This window comes from Dermacentor andersoni, chromosome 10 (assembly GCF_023375885.2).
Source record: "Dermacentor andersoni chromosome 10, qqDerAnde1_hic_scaffold, whole genome shotgun sequence".
Lineage (NCBI taxonomy): Eukaryota > Metazoa > Arthropoda > Arachnida > Ixodida > Ixodidae > Dermacentor > Dermacentor andersoni.
The window spans coordinates 75,336,034-75,357,640 of NC_092823.1; the positions used below are offsets into that span (position 1 = coordinate 75,336,034).

The 21,607-nt window shown below is 43.9% G+C and overlaps 1 long non-coding RNA gene across 1 annotated transcript; it reads left to right on the forward strand.

Moving 5' to 3' along the window:
* The first annotated feature begins 277 nt into the window (after positions 1-277).
* On the forward strand, positions 278-21,520 carry LOC129380687 (uncharacterized). Its single transcript, XR_011890379.1, has 4 exons — positions 278-298; positions 14,442-14,497; positions 17,288-17,383; positions 21,216-21,520. It is a non-coding gene; the product is annotated as an uncharacterized lncRNA (long non-coding RNA).
* Positions 21,521-21,607: the final 87 nt, after the last annotated feature.

The following is a 21,607-nucleotide window of genomic DNA, read 5'->3' on the forward strand; positions in this document are numbered from 1 at the left end:
GTACCCTAAGCAAAATCTCTAGGGGAGTATGCTTTATTCTGTTGTGTCACTTACCTGTAACCCTGTATTTCGCTTGTTATAAAGTACTGGCGCGTAACTTCCGGAATCGATCAGCTCTTCCTGGCTTCTTCTAAATGTGTCTGCTTTGCATGTGCTTTTATAACTATGTACAACGTAACTATCATTCCACTTTGGTCACCCCCTACCCGCTCATGTATATTCCCACAAGGAATATTCAGGGGTAATTAATAATAATATATGCCTTTTTCGTATTTCAGCTCACACAATGGAAGAAAAAGTGAGTGTACAAAAATTGTCTAATGTTAGCTAAATATTTGTTACAGATAGCGCTAGCGAATACTAACTTCCGGGTCTTCCTCTAACCTTAATTGAATCCTGAGCCACTGCAATCAAGTCCCAAAGGGAACGTCTTCTAGGTCTCAGCCTTCTTTAGGAAATGATTTGATGCGAAACAATTCTGTGTTGAAAGTATGCCACTTACGTCGCCTTAACGAAAGAAGGTTCGTGAATCCTGAATCACCTATTGCGAAACACGCTGCAGCTTAACGCACAGAACGGTTGCCCTTGAGACAGTACTATTGTCTAAGCAACAAAAAATCTTGTCGTGTCACGTCAGATGCATTTTCTAACTGTAGAAAAAGTCGCGTCTATATGTCGGTCGTTGCTGAGCTCCAATGAAAGTCAGAAATAATTCCATTATCTACAGCGTGCAGGATAAATCTGAACAAGAACATTGTTAAGCGGTATAAAAAAATCTTTTATTGTTGAAAAATAAACCGTTGCAGTTCAGTGGTTTTCGAGGGAATAAGAAAGTTTTTGATGATAATTTAACAGTTCAAATAAAAAAAATTTCTCTAGAATCATAAAGTTTTGCAGAAAATGTCTGACATAAAGAAGCCTATGCTTAGGAATGTGAATGTCAGCAATGCCGCTTGCATACCTAGTCACCTTTGTACCCAAGCTCTTCCTGATGTTTCACAAAAATTCATGCCTCGTATTAGGCTGAAAGTGAGCGTCATGCTTTTTTTTTATTTTTGAGGCTGCTAAACTGTCTGGCATGACAAAGTTGCTTTGTGTGCATAAATCGGTCCATACTCCACATCTGAGAATAGGGAATTCTGAAAAACAAGCTCACTACAAAACTTAGGGTTGTTACCAGTTCACGAGGCAAATTTTCGCGATAATGCTTCTTTTTTAGATTCTCTGCATGTTTTTCTTTACTTCGTACCGTAGCACATGTGCTTCCGTTTCGCCTACTTGTTCTCAAGCCGCGCAGACGCGCACGCGGAGAACAGAAATACGTTATTTTCTATACTGCTATGTCGCCACGATCATTCTCTTTCATCGTCTTACGCTTGCCTCAGGGCTCCTGCTTGTGGTACTGAAATATACCGCTAATCAGTTGTTCTCTTACAAAGCATGCTATATCATCCGCTGTGCAGATCGAGACAAACGCAACAACTCGCGCACTGTACGGTCACCAAAAGTTTTCTAATCAGCAAGAACGCCAGGAAACAAAATGGAGGCGGGGCCCCATGATGTATTCGTCACGCGATCATCCAGCTTCGGTTCGGAAGAACGCAGGGAAAGAATTTTGCTTGCAGAGGCTAGATGGGGCAAATGGAGACGCCGTTCATCTTGGCGGTGATGCTCGCCTTCTTAACTTACCTGTTCGCGACACTTGAAATATTTTAAGCTCTCGTAATAACGAACTAACTTGAAGAATCCTTGGGCTAGACCATTCCCTGGAAGCATGTAACATCTGCAAGGTAAAAGCAAAACTTTAAATTTTTTTCATCATTATCATCATTTTATTTTATGAAACTAATACAACAAAACATGATTGGACCCATAGCCAGCTCGGCTAGTGAAAGGTCCAAATACAAGGTATTCACTAAAGAAATGGCAGACATTCAAACTACATGTAGAAAAAGACGTGAGATACTAAAATAGCGCTATTGCAAATATGTAAGGCGCATACGTATTCTGAAAAACAAAAAAATAGGTTCATAAGTATACAAAACCAAACAGAAAGGTATTTAGTCCCACAGTTCTGAACAGACAAAAAAAATGTTTTTCAACAAGGCCGAAAAATTATGTTTGAGTTTGGTGTCATCGGGAATCTCTTTCCATATCTGAGCACCATTGTACTCTAATAGCCTTTCACCGTAACTGTTATGACAAAGCGGTAGGTTAAATCTATTATTAGTGCCGGCTTCCCTTTTTCTCAGCGGCGATCTAAACAGTGTAAGAGGAATTGGATCAGTAGTTCTTATTATTGTGCTTATTATTTGAGCTATCTTTAGTTTGTATGCAACTGATACCGGTAATATTTGTAGTTCTTGAAAGAGTGGTTGACTAGGGTCGGTTGTCCTTGCGAAGGTTTGGGTATGAACAGCACGTTTCTGCAATCGTAAAATTGATTCTAAATACGTTTTAAAGGTACCGCCCCATGTCTCTAGGCAGTAACATAAGTCCGTATGGACAAACACGAAGTATAAAATATGGGTAAAATCGGTGCACGAAAACATTCCCTTGGCCTTAATAAAATATGATCGCCATAAACTAATTTAGAGCAAATATTTTTAATTTGTTGCTTCCAATGCATGTCCGATTCGAAGACTACACCCAAGTACTTGGTGTGGGAGACATTAAGCAAATACGTACCGTTTAATGTTAAAAATAAATTATAACAGCTAATATTCTTTTTCCTTGAGTGAAGTAAAGTATACTTTGTTTTATCGGTGTTAAGTGTGAGCCGATTGTTTACGTACGAACCACTGCGAAATTTTACTGAGTTCCTCGATAACTTTGTCCTCCAGGTCCTGTAATGTATCTCCCGTAAAAAACAGCGCAATGTCATCAGAGTGTATAAAAGCTTCAGAATAGTTCAGAAACAATGGAAAGTCATTTTTGTATATAGAAAAAAGGAGGGGCCCGAGTACAGAGGGCTGCGGCACGCCAAGTGTAATTTGTTGAGGAGCAGATATATAGTCACTGGTAACAACGCAGAGAAGTAGCTGTTAATTAAATCATAAAATTTTCCCCTTAAACCATAAGTCTCTATTTTCTGTTGTAATCTCGAATGGTCAGCCGTGTGAAAGGCTTTTAATATGTATAAGTAAACAAGTACGGCCAGTTTGTTGCTATGTAATGCCGTGTTTATCAGTCTTGTAAGGACCACAACTGCCGAGGAAGTGGATATATGGGGTCGGAAACCGCGCTGATTTAGACAGAGGACATTGTACTTAGTTAAAAAGCTCTGTATTCGCTTGCAGAGCACATTTTAGAGTATTGTATTAATTACACTTAATACAGAAATTGGCGTGTAATTTTGTAGAATGGACCGCTCACCACCTTTAAACGCAGGCGTGACCTTGGCGGCTTTGAGCTCATGAGGATACACTCCACTTAGGGAAATATTAAAAAGATGCAACAAATGGGTACCTAAAATATCAATATTGTTTTTATAAGTCTCACATGTATTGCGTCTGGTCTGGTATTCGCCTGGTCAGGGACCTATCTCGCCTTTCCAGACCTGGCTCAGTTTCTCCGCCTCGGTCACATTGCTATCACCTGGGCGGCAAAGGCCGATAACGTCAAGGAAATACGACACACACTACCACCCGGCGTGGTTGCTCAGTGGCTATGGTATTAGGCTGCTGAGCACGAGGTCGCGGGATCGAATCCCGGCCGCGGCGGCCGCATTTCGATGGGGGCGAAATGCGAAAACACCCGTGTACGTAGATTTAGGTGCACGTTAAAGAACCCCAGGTGGTCAAAATTTCCGGAGTCCTCCACTACGGCGTGCCTCATAATCAGAAAGTGGTTTTCGCACGTAAAACCCCATAATTTAATTTTTTTAAAACACACACTACTCTGCAGGAGTTTGAGGGCTCCAGGAGAAACTTTTTAAACTGCCGCGTTGACGGCCAATTCCTTTGCCTAATAGGTGGCGATGCTTCCATAAATAACATCTTACACGCTTTGGCACTCAGACGGAAACCGATGCTGGCGAGCGTCACTGTTGGGCTCCACAAATGTTTCGTTAAGGCATGCTCGTAATTTCCAAGCACTCTTCATTGATTTTTCATTTATTGAACCCTCAGGGCCAAAGGCATTAAAGAGGGGAGTGGTTACAAAACAGAAATACATAAATAAGTACAATGCATATTACAGAACAAGTATTATCATCCTCCTGTTATACAATGTTAGCTAGTGCTGAACGAAAGTGCTGGTTATCAATTATGTCAACGATATCTACGGGAAGGCGGTTCCATTCGCGTGATGTGCGAGGCAAGAAAGACTGAAATGCAGTTTTAGTGTCACATGTTTCAATGCCAACTTTGTGACGATTTTCAATGCGATTTGACACGTATCTGGGGGACGAAACGAGGGAATCGCGTATCATGGGGTGATGCTATAGTTTATGAAAAAGGCTCAAACGAATTGTCTGCCGGCGGGATGCTAGATGAGGTAAAGAAAGATTAGCTTTCATGCTTGTTACACTTGCGGTACGGTTAATGTTGGACAGGATAAAACGAGCAGCGTTATTTTGAACGAGCTCAAGTAAAGTTATCAGTTTTTCATGATGCGGATCCCATATCGCGGAGGCATATTCCAAATGAGAACGTATTAGTGTTTTACCCGCCGCGGTTGCTCAGTGGCTATGGTGTTGGGCTGCTGTGCACGAGGTCGCGTGATCGAATCCCGGCCACGGCGGCCGCATTTCGATGGGGGCGAAATGCGAAAACACCCGTGTGCTTAGATTTAGGTGCACGTTAAAGAACCCCGGGTGGTCAAAATTTCCGGAGTCCTCCACTACGGCGTGCCTCATAATCAGAAAGTGGTTTTGGCACGTAAAACCCCAAATATTATTATTATTAGTATTAGTGTTTTATAAAGCAGTAATTTCAAAGAAGATGGAGTTTTGGAAAAGTTACGGCGCACGTAGCCCAACATGCGGTTAGCTTTGTTAGTAATGTATTCAATATGGCGCGTCCAGTTAAGGTCAGCAGAAATATGAACACCCAGGTATTTATATGAAGTAACCGCTTCTAACGCAACGTTATTTAGGTAGTATACAGGCGGAGAGTGGGCACTTCTTGATATTCGCATAATTTTGTACTTATTAGTATTAAGTTCCATAAGCCATTCATTACTCCAAAGAGAAATGTTAGAGAGGTCACGCTGAAGGCTGCTAGCATCGTTGGGGGATTTTATTTCGCGGAAAACATCGCAGTCATCAGCAAACAAAAGAATGTTAGGTGATACAATGGAAGAGAGATCATTGATGTAAATAAGAAATAAAAGGGGTCCAAGTAATGGCCCTTGTGGCACGCCTGAGTAAACTTCGCTGAAAGGTGAGTTAAAATTATTAGCGTAAACGAACTGCGATCGGTTAAAAAGAAAGTATTCAATCCATTTCAGAACATTGTAGTGGATACTCAGTTGGGTTAGCTTTAAAAATAATAAGCGGTGACATACCTTGTCGAATGCTTTCGAGTAGTCTAGGAAAATGCAGTCAGCTTTTGATGCGCGATCTAAAATATTGTCACGTGGTAGTGACGGTTGAGAAGGCAGCAAAACTGTGATTAACGAAACGAGCGTTTTATTGGGCGAACTTGTGCCCTCAAAAACAGGCTACACTCAAAGAAGGATGGTAGCGGCGAACACGATCGGCGGTCGTCGACAATCTGATGAGCGGGTCAAGCGCATCGGCGTTTATACATCTGTCGTCGAATGTTCCAGAGCAATCGCTGGGACCCGCGTGCTTTCCATAAGGTTCCACATTATTCACGTCGCGCACACATGCAGTCAGATAACACAAGTTGCGGTGAAAGACAGTAGACGGAACCATCGATAACATTCCAGAAACTTCTTTTACATGCAGGCGCGTCCTGCGCTGTGCGATAACATTTGTTAGGCGGCGTGAAGTGGTCGCCCGATAAAGATAAAGAAGTACACGTGTCAATATGGTGAAGTTTGATAGTGAAGCTGGAAAGTTGTGTTTCGCAAGAAAATGACCTACGAACGCCATGCTGTGTGGGCGTAAAAAATGATTTCGACTCGAAAAAGTTCACAAGGTTAGTGAACATTACATGTTCTAATAGCTTGCAACAAGTACTAGTGAGCGAGATGGGGCGTTAATTTATAGGGGATGTTCTATTTCCTGACTTGAATAATGGAACCACCTTCCCGACTTTCCATTGTGTTGGCAGAGTGGAACTATCGGGAGTCTGGTGAAATATCTTTGTTAGTATTAGGGACTGTAGACAATTGTATTTTTTAAAGATTTAGCATGAATGCAGTCAAAACCGGGCGATGAATGAAATTTTAGGGCATCAATAAGTTTAGCAACGCTAGATGAATCGATGAAAATTTGAGACATAGTTGGGAAATTATACCGGAGTGGAACGGGATGTTTGGTGTTTGATGTGCGCGAGAAGTTCAGAACAAAGGTTTCGTTAAGTTCTAATGCGCATAAATCAGCCGGAATACGGTCACCTGACGCGTCAGTTAAGTTAATAGATTCTTCGGTATGCGGGTTGATGACGCGCCAAAATTTTTTAATGCTGGTAGATAGCATCAATGTAAAGTGTTAGAGAGGAAGTTATCGTTTGCTTGCTTAAGCGCAGTTATATACGCATCAGCGGCAGCCTTGTATGCGTCCCAATGTGCGTTAGTCTGTGATAGCCTGGCTGTACGATATTGGCGCTTTTTTCTGTTAGATAGGCGTTTTATATGGGCAGTATGCCATGGGGCTTGAGGATTAGAAGTGATGGTGCGTCTTGGAACATATCTTTTTGTTAGTTCGTGAACTTTGTCCGTGAACATATCCCAGTTAGTTTGCACAGAGCGTTCGTTAAAGTTTCTGAAGAAGTTTTGAATAAAAACTGATAATTTATTGTTAATGGCATCGAAGCCTGCCATAATATAATCTAGTGTGGTCTTTTTCTTTCTTGCAGGTTTAGGACAGGCAGTGTTAAGGTTGAAACAATGCGAAAATGATGATGTTAGGTAAATAGGTGATGGCTGAAGCAAAGTCGGCTCAATTGGTTAGGATCAAATATAAAGTGTTGGCTGTGTTGACAGAGATTCTGGTAGCGTTAGTGACTAATTGGGTAAGTGAAAAAACAGAGCATAAATCAAGAAAATCGCTGGCATCGGACGAAAATTGAGATAGGGTGGGAGGCTGGGTAACCCCAGAAATATTTGGAAAGTTAAAATCACCTAGTAAAAACAAGGAAGCCGATGGAAATCGGGTGTGTATTGTGTTAAGTTCGTCATGAAGGTCTTTAATAAACGATCGTAGAGAAGAAGGAGGACGATAGCGTACGCCGAATATTATTTTCTGATGGTCAAGAGTAACTGATGCCCAGACAGTTTCCAGGACGCTATTAGTGTAGGTGCATGATGACGGTATGTCTTTCGAAATAGCAAGGAGTACGCCGCCTCCCCATTGATTAGTTCGGTCATTGCGATATGCTGCGAAGCGGTGTGCGTTGTGAAAGAGTTCGTTATCGTGAATTTGAGATGATAGCGAAGCTTCAGTAACTGCGATGATATGCGCAGAACAGGTGTCGATTGCCGATGAAAGAGAAAGAGAAGTTTTCTTATTCAAGATACCTCTGATGTTAGTATACAGAATCGTAACATCAGATGGTGATGAATAACCACTGCCCCTCTCGCGCCCCTAGGACGCCCCATGTGACGAAGCACTTGTTCCTTGGGGCGCGTGTTCGGATGGCTGCTCGATTTCATCGATTGTGTCGTTACATGGATTGTACATGAAGCATTTGCCGCGTATGTATAGCTTATTGTAGCGAAGGCGAAATATGGGTGATCCCGGATGGCCAATTCCAAATTCGGTATGTTTCCGTCTCGCAGTTCGAGTGGCGGGTGAAAAATCTTCGCTTATTGAAATTTTGCGTTCCTTGAAATCGTTGCGATGTGATAGGATTAACTCTTTTATTTTGTAGTTGGTTAACTTGGCAATGATGGGTCTACATTTATTAGCGGAAAATATCCCTAAACGACGAACACGCTGAAATGGGTCGTTTGGTAGCGAGTCGAGAACCTTCGTTAGTGCTTTGGTCAGTGTGCTTTCAGTTTGTTGCCAAGTTTCAGATGAATCTGTTAGTCCATGAAAAATCAAATTATCGCGGCGTGACCTGTCCTCCATATCATCTAGGCGCTTTCGTAACAATTTATTTTGTGAAGTTAAGCTTTCAATACATTCTTGCATGCCTGCAAACTCATGACAGAAGGCATCAAGAACTTTCCCTTTATCTTCTAGTTCATCCAAACGCTTCTGAACGTTAGTTAGAACTCTTCTGCCCAGCCTTAATGGATTTAATGTCTGCGGTCAGCTCATTTTGTGCCGTCGAACTTTGTAATGAGCGGGAGTGAACATCTTTGAACAGTTGAAAAATTACGGTTATCTGTTCTGCAGGGTCTTCAGGGAGTGATTCAATTTCTAACAGGGATTCGGATCGAGTGGTGGGGGCGGGGCTAGTTTGTATGTCGCCAAAGCACAAGAGTAGGAAAGCCATAGAAAAGCACTCATGCACAGTTTCACAGTTTCATCGACATCGTAGCATTCGTCGGTTCCATGAGAGCCAGGGTCGCAAGGGCCGGGGGTGGGGGGTGCGGAGGGATAGTGCGGTTGCCGGTGTTGTAGAAGGATCCTCGTCTCTTCACATAGTGTTGCTGGCCAGCGCATGTGCGCTGAGGAGTGTAAGCAAGCTCCTTCGCCAAATGCCCCCGGCAGAGACATTAATGAAAATATATTTGCAAGCGCTCCAGCGAGTTGCAACAGAGCGAAGCAGGCGGGAAGAACTTTAAAGAGAAGCATATTTGCGCACCCCCTGCGCCTCTATCGCGAACCGTGGCTGCTGCAGCTCGTGCGTTCAGGCCGACTGGCTCAAACATGGCTGCAGGGCGGAGGCGCCATCAAGGAGCGATGGTTCACACCACTTCGACCGCTACAGTGGAAGAAGAGGGAAAAAGACGCTTTGCCCATTTGGGTCCTTCGTCGGGTTGGAGACGGTGAGTAGCCCGCGACGAGAGGTGAGAGAGGGTGGCGGAGGAAGTGTCCTCAGGATCCGCACGCTTTTCGCCTCCTGACAACCACGTGCATGTAACTTTCCTTGATCAAGGGGCTTTAGGGCGATGGTCGCATCTGCGCCTCGAAGTGAAGGTCGGGTACCCGAAACAAATGGATCAACACGCAGGATTCTCTTGCAGCCGCTATAACATCGGTTGCGTTTATGTGTGCATTGAATTCCAGAGCTCCTCGTTCGTGGCAACCTAGAGCCAGATGAGAAGGTGCGCACAAACACTGCACCTCAAGTTACTCTGTATAAAGATTCCAACAAAGCAAGTTGCATCTGCTGCACTTTTCATAGCGGTGCTGGATATGGCTAAAATCTGGTGGATCGCACTCGCGCATAGGCAAACAATTTTTCATACGTGGGCCGATTCCGAAGATAATGCAACCAGGCGGAGCCGCGCCGGAGGTAAAGCAGGAGTTAAGCACTCCCCATACGGGGGCTGATCCCGAAGCAAATGAAATGCCAGGGCAAACCGCAGCGGAGGTGAAGCCGGAGTTAAGCAATCCCTACGTGTGGCCCGATCCTGAAAATTGTGAAATGCAGGGCCGACCCGCGGCGGACGTGCAGTTCGCTATTAAGGGGCCCACATACGCAACTTCGCTGGTCGTCCTTCTTCACAGAGTGGAAGCGCCCTGCGTTTTTTTTTTCAATCGTCGATTTCTTACACATGACGACCAATGTCGTCTTACTCACATTGCTCGCAGTCCTGTGGCAATATTCATTCTTCGGTCCTGCGTATAGCAATCAAGAAGCTTAGTAGTACGAGCTTTCTTCGCGCTTTAGTTCATAAGATTTTTTAAATTGTTGTTCAGTCTTAAGAAGCCATTCAAGAAATGCATCTTTACATGTACCATTAAAATCCCACAAGTATTAGCTTATTAAACTATGTCGGCCACTCATGATAATGTGGGATCAATAATTCCAGTCTTGTTGGATACTAGTGATAATATTGTTTATTGCATGCGTAATTTGGGGAAGCGTTGCATCTGTCTAAACGACACTGTCGACATTGGCACCACTTTGTCAACCTTAGGTCATCACTGTGCCACGAACAGCCAAAGCGCTTCGAAAGTTAAACCAAGCTATTGCAATGGCTGGGTAGATCTGGATGATTCTCGGGTAACCATCTTTACCATGAACGAGAAGAAAGGGGGTTAACAGAGGGGCCTGATTTTTATTAGTCATATCATAAGAAGCCAACAAACACTGACACCAAGGACAACATAGGGGAAATTACTTGTGCCTAATAAATTAAATAAAGAAATGATAAATTAATGGAAATAAAAGTGGTTGAACAAACAACTTGCCGCAGGTGGGGAACGATCCCACAACCTTCGCATTTCGCGTGTGATGCTCTACCAATTAAGCTACCGCGGCGCCGTTTCTCCATCCACTTTCTTGGGTACTTATATTTATATTATACTTATACTTATATTACTTATACTTGAGAAGTTAAAGACCATTCCACAGTTAAGCGCAATCCCCGTCCGCTCCTTTATTACTTACGGGAAGGAGACAACAACTGAAGTGATTTCCGACGTGGAGCTTGAAATCAAGCATGCGGACCTCAAGAGTCTTTTGAGGTCATCGGTGCGCATTATTGAGATTCACCGCTTGGGGCACTCCCGATGTATCAAGTTAACGTTTGCTTCTTCGACATTACCAGCGTCTGTCAAAGTGGGCTACGTTATACACCGAGTACGACCATTCGTTCCGAGGCCTATTCAGTGCCGGAAATGTCACAAGATAGGACACGTGAGCGCTGTTTGTAGAAGCAAAGCCACCTGCTCGCGTTGCGGCGGAGAGCATGATACCACCGACTGTGAGGCGTCCTCATTTAAATGTCCCAACTGTACTGGCTCTCACGAAGCGACTTCGAAGGAATGCCCGAAGATGAAACAGGAGGTTCGTATTCTTCGAAAAATGGCAACAGACCACTCTTCACGTAAAGAGGCTGCTCAATCTGTTCGCCAGAGTGACCAACGCTCGCGACAGAAGCATCACAAAACCATTTCAGGAGAACTACCTAGCGTGGCACAGGTACCACGACCACCTCTGCCTGCGCGTGCATCGAGGACGGTAACGGCGTCTACTGATAATTCAATGTCGACGAGAGCACGCGGCAAACATTCACCTCCACCGGCTGATACAGACACGGAATGGCCTTTGCTGCCCTCTAGGCCCACGGCCATGCCAGCGGGCACTAGCGATCCTCTGCGCCATGAAGCCAAGAATTATAGGGCCAATGAAACCGGTGACACTACGGGCAAGCAAGGAGATGAACACAATGAGAAGGAGAGTGTACAAAAAATGCTGAAGCACCAAGTAAAATCAATGCGCGTGATTGTCGGTGGTCTCGAGACTCCGGCCGCTAAAAGTGCCCTACAAGTGCTCGCCGTGCTAGAGCCGCTTATCGCAGCTCTTTATATGCTATAAAGATTTTGTTTGGCGCTTGTGCTGTTCACGCAGGGGAGGCCCACACCAGCTTCGTCCTAACGCCTCTATTTTTAGGTTCAAATCTGTGACTACAGACTTGAGGCGAAACCTGATTGTGGCTTCATGGATGACATTTGTGAATGTTTATCATCAGAGTGTTGAACTTGCTTTCATCTTTGCGCATCCCTCTTGCTATGTCATCATCATCCCTCATCACACCATTATGTCCCCGTTCCTCCTCCCCCTGTGCAGAGTAGCAGGCTAGAGCACCTTAGCTCAGGCCGACCTCTCTGCCTTCTTTCAATTATCTCTCTGTTGTTATATTTTCCTAGCAGAACCCTGGGAGTGTTAGCCAGCGCCACCACTCACAGACCTTGCTGGCGGACGTGGAACGTCCTTTCCGCCACAGGCGTCACGAGAACGTGATCTTTTTGTGTGAAGGCAATTGGTCAATAAAGCCACATATGCTAGACCCACACAACCTTCGCGAAATGCGAAGGTTGTGGCAAGTTGTCTTTTTCACCCACTTTCATTTCCATTAATTTATTGTTTCTTTACTCCATTTATTAAGCACAAGTAACTCCCCCTATGTTGTCCTTGGTGTCAGTGTTTGTTTGCTTCTTGTGATATGACTAATAAATATTGGGCCCCTCCGTTAACCCCCTTTCTTCTCGTTTATTGCATAAACGAGATGCCTTAGGATAGCATGTGTGGGTTTATTGACTATTTACCTTCACCCAAAAAGATCACGTTCTCGTGACATCTACGGCAGAAAGGACGTTCCGTCCGCCGCCAAGGTCTTTGAGTGGTGGCGCTGGCTAACACTCCCAGGGTTCTGCTAGGAAAATATAAGTACCCAAGAAAGTGTATGGGAAAACCGGCGCCGTGGTAGCTGAATTATTGGTAGAGCATCGCACGCGAAATGCGAAGCTTGTGGGATCGTTCCGCACCTGCGGGAAGTTGTTTTTTCATCCGCTTTCATTTCAATCAATTTATTTTTTCTTTATTTCATTTATTAAGCACAAGCAATTTCACCTATGTTGTTTTTGGTGTCAGTGTGTGTTGGCTTCTTAGGATACATCTTTACCATGAGTGTTTCCCTGATATTCTTCTTGTCGGATCCTAGGTTTTAAATGGGAGCTTTGTTTTTTTGCTTCTTTCTTCGATTCCCTCTACTGCAGCTGTCCTGGTGAATAGGTCATACACAGGACACAAATCCTAAATTTACTGGTGGTCTTTCCATCGTCGTCATTCTGTCGTAGTGGTTCCAGCGATATCATCTGATTGCGGTTATGCCATTGTAGTGGCGCCATCGTCATCATTCCCGAGACGCCATCCCATTGGTGTGATCGTGTCGTCAGGACACAGTACTCGTTATAGCATTTCTCTTCAAGACATCGTACTTGTACCATTTTCGTCCTTGCTGACTCCTGGCTACTCCCTTGCGCAATTACAAGACACCGGATATAGTGCAAATACACAAACAACATGGCAATATGCATGTGAATACAGGCAAATCTAGATGACCTACAGTGGCAGGCGACTAACGTAAAGACGGACATTAGCTCCAACAGGAAGACGCCCAACGTCGTCGTTGGCATTCCCTTCATCACCGTCTCTACGTTGCCACGTCTTCGTTGACAGTGGACATTCTTCATTGCATTGTGGACGCGCCATCGTGCGCATGCAGTCATCGTTAATCCACCATCGTCATACCTATGTCAGCATGCCCTGGTAATGATACCACTGCAACCATTAGAGAATCACCAACCCGTCGCCATCATGTTATCCTAGCCATTGCAATTTTATAATCTCAAAGTCACTCCACCATGGTCATGCTATCGTCGGCATGATTCGTTTCATTCTAGCCGGACATCGTGTAGCGTTACGCCGTCATCTTCACGCTGTCATTTTCCTACCTTTGTAAATCCCTCGTTTCGTAATCGCATGGTCATTATGCCGTCGTCGTCATATTGTCACCGTCATTCTGTCCTCCTCTTCTAATCATTTATTGCGTCTTGGTCGTGCTATTTCAGTCTTTCTATTGTCCTAATTTGGCCGTTGTGATTCCAGTGTCTTCGATCCATGATCGTCCTGCGGTCGTCGTCAGGAAGTCGTCGTTATTGCATTGCCGGCATGTAGTCTTCATGCCGTTGTCGTGCGTGGCTTGTTTATGATCGGATGATACAAATTTATGTTTGGCATGTCAGTTCCACTGAAAATGCGTCAAAATTTGCTGTGTGGTCTCTACTTCCTAATAGTCGCTATGCAGGAACAGAATAATTGAGAAACACCTATGAAAGCCGCTGTAATACTTGTTTCCTCTGTGAATGATATCGGCCAATTTTCTGTGCAGATACCTGTCATCACCATTCTACCCTCGTCAAGCTTCACACTTAACCTTCTTCCAGCTCAAATTACCTGGTCTTTTACGTCCACCTACATGGCATCACCTGTAGTTATACGGAAAGCCTTCACAGAATATCCCGTACGCATAATGAAAGGTGAGGGTAGGCAATAAAAACACGAGCCGCGTCAAATCGAATGACACTTAGAGCACAGTATGGAGATTACCGTTTATAATAAGCGAAGACCGGAATTCTAAGATATCGTGACATGCACAGTTCTGCTCATTTCAAGTATTCAGAGAGGAGCACTCGATGAAGCACGATCGTTGTTTGAAACACAATAGCTTTTACTTCAAACGTATGGTCTAAACATTCGTGTTTTGTTGTAGTACCGTAGCTTGTCAATCGCAATACCTCATATGTATTTGGTAGGTTCTGTTTGTTCGATCTATTTTATTCTTGAGAGCAAGTTCTAATTGTGGCATGCAATTTGACATTCCTAATTCATTTTCTGTTTCAGGAAATATCTACTTTATTTGTCCGTGGCAAGGCACGTCGTCCAGATAAACAACACCAGTGAGAGCGCAATCTTTTTCGAACACTTTGTCTTAGTCATTTTGAGTGCTTTGCTTTCTATTCACGACTATGACTGAATGCTATTAAAGTCACATAAGAGGCAGCTTAAGACACTCGTAAACTTCTTGCAGTCAAATGTAGGCTCCCAATACGTGCTCACACAGTGCCCAAAACAACCTAATATCAAATCGGTCTAACCTACTAGCACTACTCCTGGCGTACTTCTCATACGATGCACTCTTTCACCATACATATTGTTACTCTGCGCTTGCGCACAAACGCGATAACGGCGCTTTCACTGCGAAGAATACGGGGTGCGGGAGAGGCGAAGCATGACCTGGCGGATGGTTTTGTTCTTTCATACCTTTGTATATATTTCACAATTACTCAGCTACTTTTGCTTTACGTACGCGTGATGGCCGTATCAGTTTGGTGGTGTTTGGGGGCTACCAGGAACCCGACCACGTAGCTCTACACTTGTCGTTACTTCGGTGTTTCCATGATTGCGGACGATTCACCGAGCGCAGCGCCAACGTTAGATTGAAGGACATGAAGGACTGTCCTTTTGCAACCGACGTATTCTGCTCTATGGATTACGTTGACGTTGAGTATTTGTTGGAATACTATGAGCATGTGGGTCACTACAACCACGTATATCCGATCATGCTCATGAAAGTGTTATTTTACCTCAATGGAACTGGAAATGCATAGATGAAAAACTTATAGGGGTATCTGGGAAGCTGGGACGCCCGCAAAGACAAACTGCACGGTGAAGCACGTCGCAAAGATATCAATCCATGAAAACCCTATCTTTGACATGAGTAACCATGCTCCGTTCGCGTGTGTTTCTCCTGCATGAAGTGAAAGATGAGAAAACTTAATAATTTGCTAAAGGTGTGTCAGCAAGTACGTTTAGATACAGTAAGAGAGTAGTGTGGATCAGTGACCAAGCGGGCATAGGCGATATTTTGGCTGACAATAAGAGGCAAAAAAGGGAGCTGGGCAGAACATGTAATGTGCAGGGAAGATAATCGAAAGACCTGAATTGAGTTACACAATGGGTGCAAAGAAGAGGGAGCTGCAGCAAACGACGGGAGAAATTTAGTTGCGGTAATGAAAAGAGGAAATTTGGTCTCACGTTGGGGGTCAGCTAGCGCGAGATATGAATTATTCTATATTTCTAGGAGAGGCCTTCGGTGCTGTCGTGCAAATAAAACTATTCTGATGATGATGCCGTTGATATTATATAAGCGAAACTTGTCGTCCTGTTCTTGCAATCCTAGAATCATACTCACATTACCATGCCAGAAATCGTTCACGTTTGGCACCCTAATGATGACACTTCATAAGTACACATCAAATAATTTAAAAAAGCTTCGAACTTCACTTCTTATTTTGATGGAAACGCGAGAAAAAGAAAGGGACAATTTTAGGAAAGTGCAGGAATTACCTTAACATGCACTTCAATCTCCTCAGCTAAGAATATTTCATGGCAAATTACGCAGCATTCTTGTACGAAATTGCACAATCACAACCAAATTGCCTCTTAAATAAAGTGCATACATCATTTTTTCCCGTATATAGCTCGTCTATTTGACACCTTGGACGTACGTAGAGCTTTCAAGCACCTAATAGGAAAACTTGAACTTTGCAAATTCAGTATTTCATCCATAGGCATTTACTTCGCCCGAACATTACTCATAACAGGCTGCAAACGGCGGGTAAATTGCCATAGAAAACTCGTCTAATTGAGCCAGGAAAATTCGGCTGACAAGTTTCCCTCTGTGCAGCTTATTTGAAGGTGCCGTCTTGTGCAGCTGTCTTAGCACTCCGGAAAACATGGCAGTTAACGGCAGTATGACACTTTCCAGCGCTTGTAAAGAGATTTTGAGCAAAGGCAATGGTTTATTTCGATGCATTTAACTTGGCAGACTTATTTGCAATAAATTTCTCCTACTTTTCGTAAAGTTAGACTTCGCGGCATTTGTGCTGCGAAATCTAACATATAACAAGTCTAAAAGGTATCAAGTGCTGCTTGTTACATTTTGCACAGTACTACGTTTAGGAACTATTAAGTATGTAATTTTTCGCACAGGCTGCACCTAATCGAAAGACCTTTAGTCTTGGTTATGCAAAACCGACAATGTGCACTCCCTTTCTTAAAGCGTTAGCTTTGTCAAACATACACTGCCTTTGGCACACATAGAAAAATGGCCTGAAATAGCATATAATGTTTTCCATGAATCGTTCAAGCATTTCGTAACAAAGGCTGTATCTGTTCCGAATAAGCTCAACGTCACATGGTAATCTTTCATAGGGTGACCCGTTTTCGGCACTGTTACCTTGGTGACATACGTAGTTACGCCAGAGTAGCAGGAAACATTTTTCGCAGATTGCACAAGACGCATAATGCTGGGCGACACTTCCACAAGAGCTTATTGCTAAGGCTGCAATTAGCCGAGACCAATTGCATTTTGGCTGAATGTTACCCATAGTGGATCACTTGTTTTGCAACATACGGCTAACAATGGTAAGGGCCATAACACAAACATGAAAATTAGATTGCGGTATTACACTGGGAGCGTATGTGCAAATATTGAGAACATGCTTGAAGCCTCCAGAAATGGCCGTTACTCAGTGCTACACTCCCCATATGTTATATGTTGGACGAGGCTAGCAAACTATACAGGGGCCAAACTGAGCTCCGCTTGGGGAGTTTTACTGAACACTGTGTTTATTGTCGTGGGTTAGGTAAGACAATATGTTGAAACGAGTAATTTAACTTTGCAGATCCTCAAAGCTTACCTGCGGATGTTGACCCAGAGTACGATATTTTGTACGCAAATGACATCTGCATCATTTTAGGGAAAAAGCCATCACCAGAAAGTAAGCACCTATTGTTTAAGCAGCAGTCAAGATTATTTTACAGAGCCTTCATTCTTTACAGAGCCTTCAGGACTGCAAGAGTAGCGGCCGCGATGCCACTTGGACAGGTGGTTTATGCATTTCGGGCTGTACAATTTTTCATCAAAAAATAAATGGAGTTGACAGATTGTAAGGCAAAGAAAATATGTTAGTTGCGTTTTAAATGTCATAATTATGACGGATGAGTATTACTTATGTAGATTCAGGAAAAAGCGCATTCGAATACCCATGTGTCAAATGGGACACACCCACGGCGTTGGTCTTCTGAAATATTAATAACAAAATTTGACGTTCAAACACTGAACGGTAAGATAACTATAAAGGCAATTTACAATAGTGTATGCCATACTCCGCGTAGAAAGTGAACATGAAAGCCGACTGGATCTGAGAACATCTTTGCTTCCTGCACTGGAATAGCAATAAATTACAAAGCTGCTTCCCTCCTTCTTCACAAAATCAACTGTCGATTAGAGGAAGAGATTTATTTGCCTTGACACTCCTCTACTTGAGGGAGAAATTAGCGTACTAAGCTAGAAGCTTGCTCATGAATGTGCCTGAACACAAACGCTCTTGAAGTGTCAAAAAGAATGAAGCTATCTTCGAATGCGAGTTTCTTCAATATTATGTATGTAAATGTACTCGCATAATATAATCGTAGAATTTAAAAGGTAAGTAACAAGTTTTTGATAAGTATTTGTCCACTGCATTCGTCTTTTGAAAAATTGGGACCGCCGAGATGCGTAAACCACCCGTGCAAGCGTTTAGAACACAAACATTTTAGAATTATCGAACAAGCAACCTACCGTGGTTTCTCCGTGGATATAGTGTGGGGCTGTAAAGCAGGAGGTCGCGGGATCGAATCCTGGCCATGGTGGCCGCATTCCGATGAGGCTTACTGCCCAGAGTTCTGCCCGGCCCAGAGTTCTTCGTGAGCTTCACAATGCCCCAACCACTGGCCATCTTGGTATTACTGACACACATGAGCCCGTGCGCCATCGCTTCTATTAGCTTGGTCTAATACGCGCGATGCAGCGCTATATGGCCGCATTCAGCTCCTGCTGAATGCGCCTGCTAGCTCGATGAATGCTGAAATAGCTCGTATCTTGAGCCCAGCTGGTATCTCGAGCCCAGCTGTGCCCTTCCGTCTCGGTTGGGACCTTCTCCGAACATTTCCTGCGACTGCTTGAGGAAACAAATTAGTTGCCGTCGCTACCGATTACGCGACGCGTTACGCAATGACACAAGCGCTGTCGGATAGCTGCGCTACAGCCGTGGCGGAATTTCTGCTTCGTGAGCTAATTTTACCCGCGTACGCTCCCCTACTCCGCGGCGTACTCGAAGGACTGAAAAATGTATCTCCTTTCTACAGTTCAAACACTTTCTCTTCCTCTCGCAAAGAAATATATTTAAATGCTTCTTGTACTAGTACAGCTTTCAATTGGTCAGCTAGGATCAGCTCGAGGAGGGCCTCAAAGTCCTTAATTTCACGTGCCTCTTAGTAGTTTTGGTAGCTATGAAGACGTGTCAGGAATGTTTTTGACGTCTCGCTTTGTTTATTTGGCATTAGAAAACCGTGTTTCGTATTCAGATGCCGACAGCTCTGGCTCCAGGAAAACAACTGATTGAGGCTCCACAATGAGCCGAGTGTATAAGCAAGCCACGGGATTAACGATAATTGACGAAACCATCTGCATCTAGTACACACTGGTTAAGCTGCTAGCGAGCTCTCCATACATGCAAATCCGATGAGAGGCTCGCCACTTTACGAAAACTGTTGACGAGGGCTTGTAAGAAGCCAAAATAATGTTGGCGACCTACTGGACATCCCCAGAGATTGTGCGTTGCCCTATATGTAACGCGTTATACCCAGGATGCGCAATTGAGGTCGAGCAAACTCTACTTTAAGCTGCAAGTACTTTCTTCTGCTAATTTGGGTGTCCACATTTTCTCTCAGAAGCGGGTATACTACACTCGTTGTAACTGACACTACCATCACTATCCCCCCTGCTAGCCATCTCACTCATGTTCTTGTCCGGACTCAGATGCCTAAATCAGATTTGATTAAAAGAGAGGAGTTCACGAAGCTACCACACTCTTCAGCAACGTGGCCAAGGGACCCACTTAGCGCTGTAGAGTTCTTCCAGGTTCCTAAAATATATAATGCTGGCTATTACTTTGCCTGTCTATGTCTTCTTGCGCTCAGGGTACCCTGACTTCTTCCACGGTCACTTAAAGGCTGAATACCAGTAACACCGACAAAGAACCGCTTCGGAGAGCACTTTGTTGCACTAGCCAACTTCGCCTTGTCGGTTGCCTGATCTCCACACCTTTTGGATTGCCTTCGCTTGTAGAATGCGTGCCACCGCTTTATTGTTCGAGATATTTGACACCACGGTTTTCTCCGAAGTGCAGACGCTACTTGGCTCTCTACTGCTCTCTTAATATCTGATGACTGTGTTTATATATCTCGCTGTTGGGTCAGTAATGTACAGTCCCAGTGTGGTCTCGCTGCTCGATGTAGCTGCCATCAAAGTTTGTAAAGGGGCCTCACATTTCAAACTTGCCTTTAAGTGGGTGTCTTTGCAACAGTCCTAAATCTCCCGTAGTTACCCTACACCAGGCCTAGAACACACCTGTACCTAATTTAATTCTAGGTGGCCGATTGCAGCACTCCTGTGCTTCCCGCCGCAGCGGTGGATGCTCGACTGTTTCACCAAAGCTGTGGTGAGCGAAGGGGCAGCCAGAAACCTTCAGAAATCTCTATTCGGCTCTCTTTTGAGATTAAAACCCAAGTAAACAACCATGCGCCGCATGCTGGCACATCTCGACCCATCAAGAAGAGTTAGTGCGTTTGCGGCGGTACAAGGATTCGTAGTACCTTCCACTTACGAGACGGAAGCTTTAGCATTTCGCTAGTGCCGCAAAGCTGAACACTCTGTGGTAGGCACCTTTCTTGCCAGTGCCAATACCCCTGCGGTGCTTCGATGTTCGTTGACTGCGCCAGTAAACTCAGGTTCGTACTTCGCAAGCTTCGAAACTACTTGGAAGAAGTCGACCCAAGTACACTATGTCAAGTGCTCAAACTGTATAGAGGAAAAGAACATACAATGAAAGTCAATACAAAGCATTCTTGGGGGTAGGCAATCTAGAGCAAGTCTCACAATCCTAGTCCATGGTCAAAAAATACCAGGCTACCTAGCCTGATCTTCGGCAGGACATGACTCTCTTGCAATAAAAGGTTACCTAAAAATAAAAATACTTGAAATGTAACCTTGCAAACTGCGGAGGGGGGGGAGCATTTTTTCAGTTCATCTCGTCTGCCTTCACCATCTATACCGCATGTGAAGCATCCGCCTCACCATTTGCCAAGTTTTTTATTGTACCAATGATGCATCCCTGTGGAGCAATAATGTAAGTTAAGCTCGTGTAATGTAGGCTCATTTGACTCGTGAGAAGCCGGACGAAAAGTAAATGGAGAATTGGTGTCTAACCTTACAGAGATCTTAACATTTTGACAGTGCACTGGTTCTAGCATCTACGACGTTCATAATTTTTTCGTTCTAAGAAAGTGTTTTGTGCTTTTCGCATGCGCACAAGGAAATTATTGGTGTTCGCATCTTTCTGATTGAATAATTTTATTGATAGATAGCACGAAGACCTTTGCATTTCAGATTTCACTCTCAACTCCCGCATGTTTTATTTTCTTTGCTCCGGTAAAATACGTGGAGTAAGCCATGCTTCTTCATCTCTATGTTTGTCTCTATGATGCTTTATATATGCATTTCTTTTGCAGAAACGATAGACTGCTATTTATGGACCACTCAAAGCAGTATTACGAAGAGCAATCCTGAGTGCGATTTGATTTGGCAACATTATTGTCATTTCCATGTTACCGTTAAATTTGATTGGAGCGAATGCACGTAGCTGTATCATTTGTCAATAAATGCGAGACAGCAGCTGCACAGTGCTTTAAGTGATTTGGCAAGTTTCACTTCTTATTTCACTGCACCTTGATGTTTTTTTCTGGAAGAGCAGCTGTTTATTGTAAAAATGTTTTACGACATAAATGTATTGCTGACATCTGTCCCAGACTTAAAATCTGCAGTTGAATAGTCTGAGATTTCTTGTTGTTTTTCTGCACACGACGTCAAATGCGAGCGTTACCTCTTCAACACAGAATGTAAA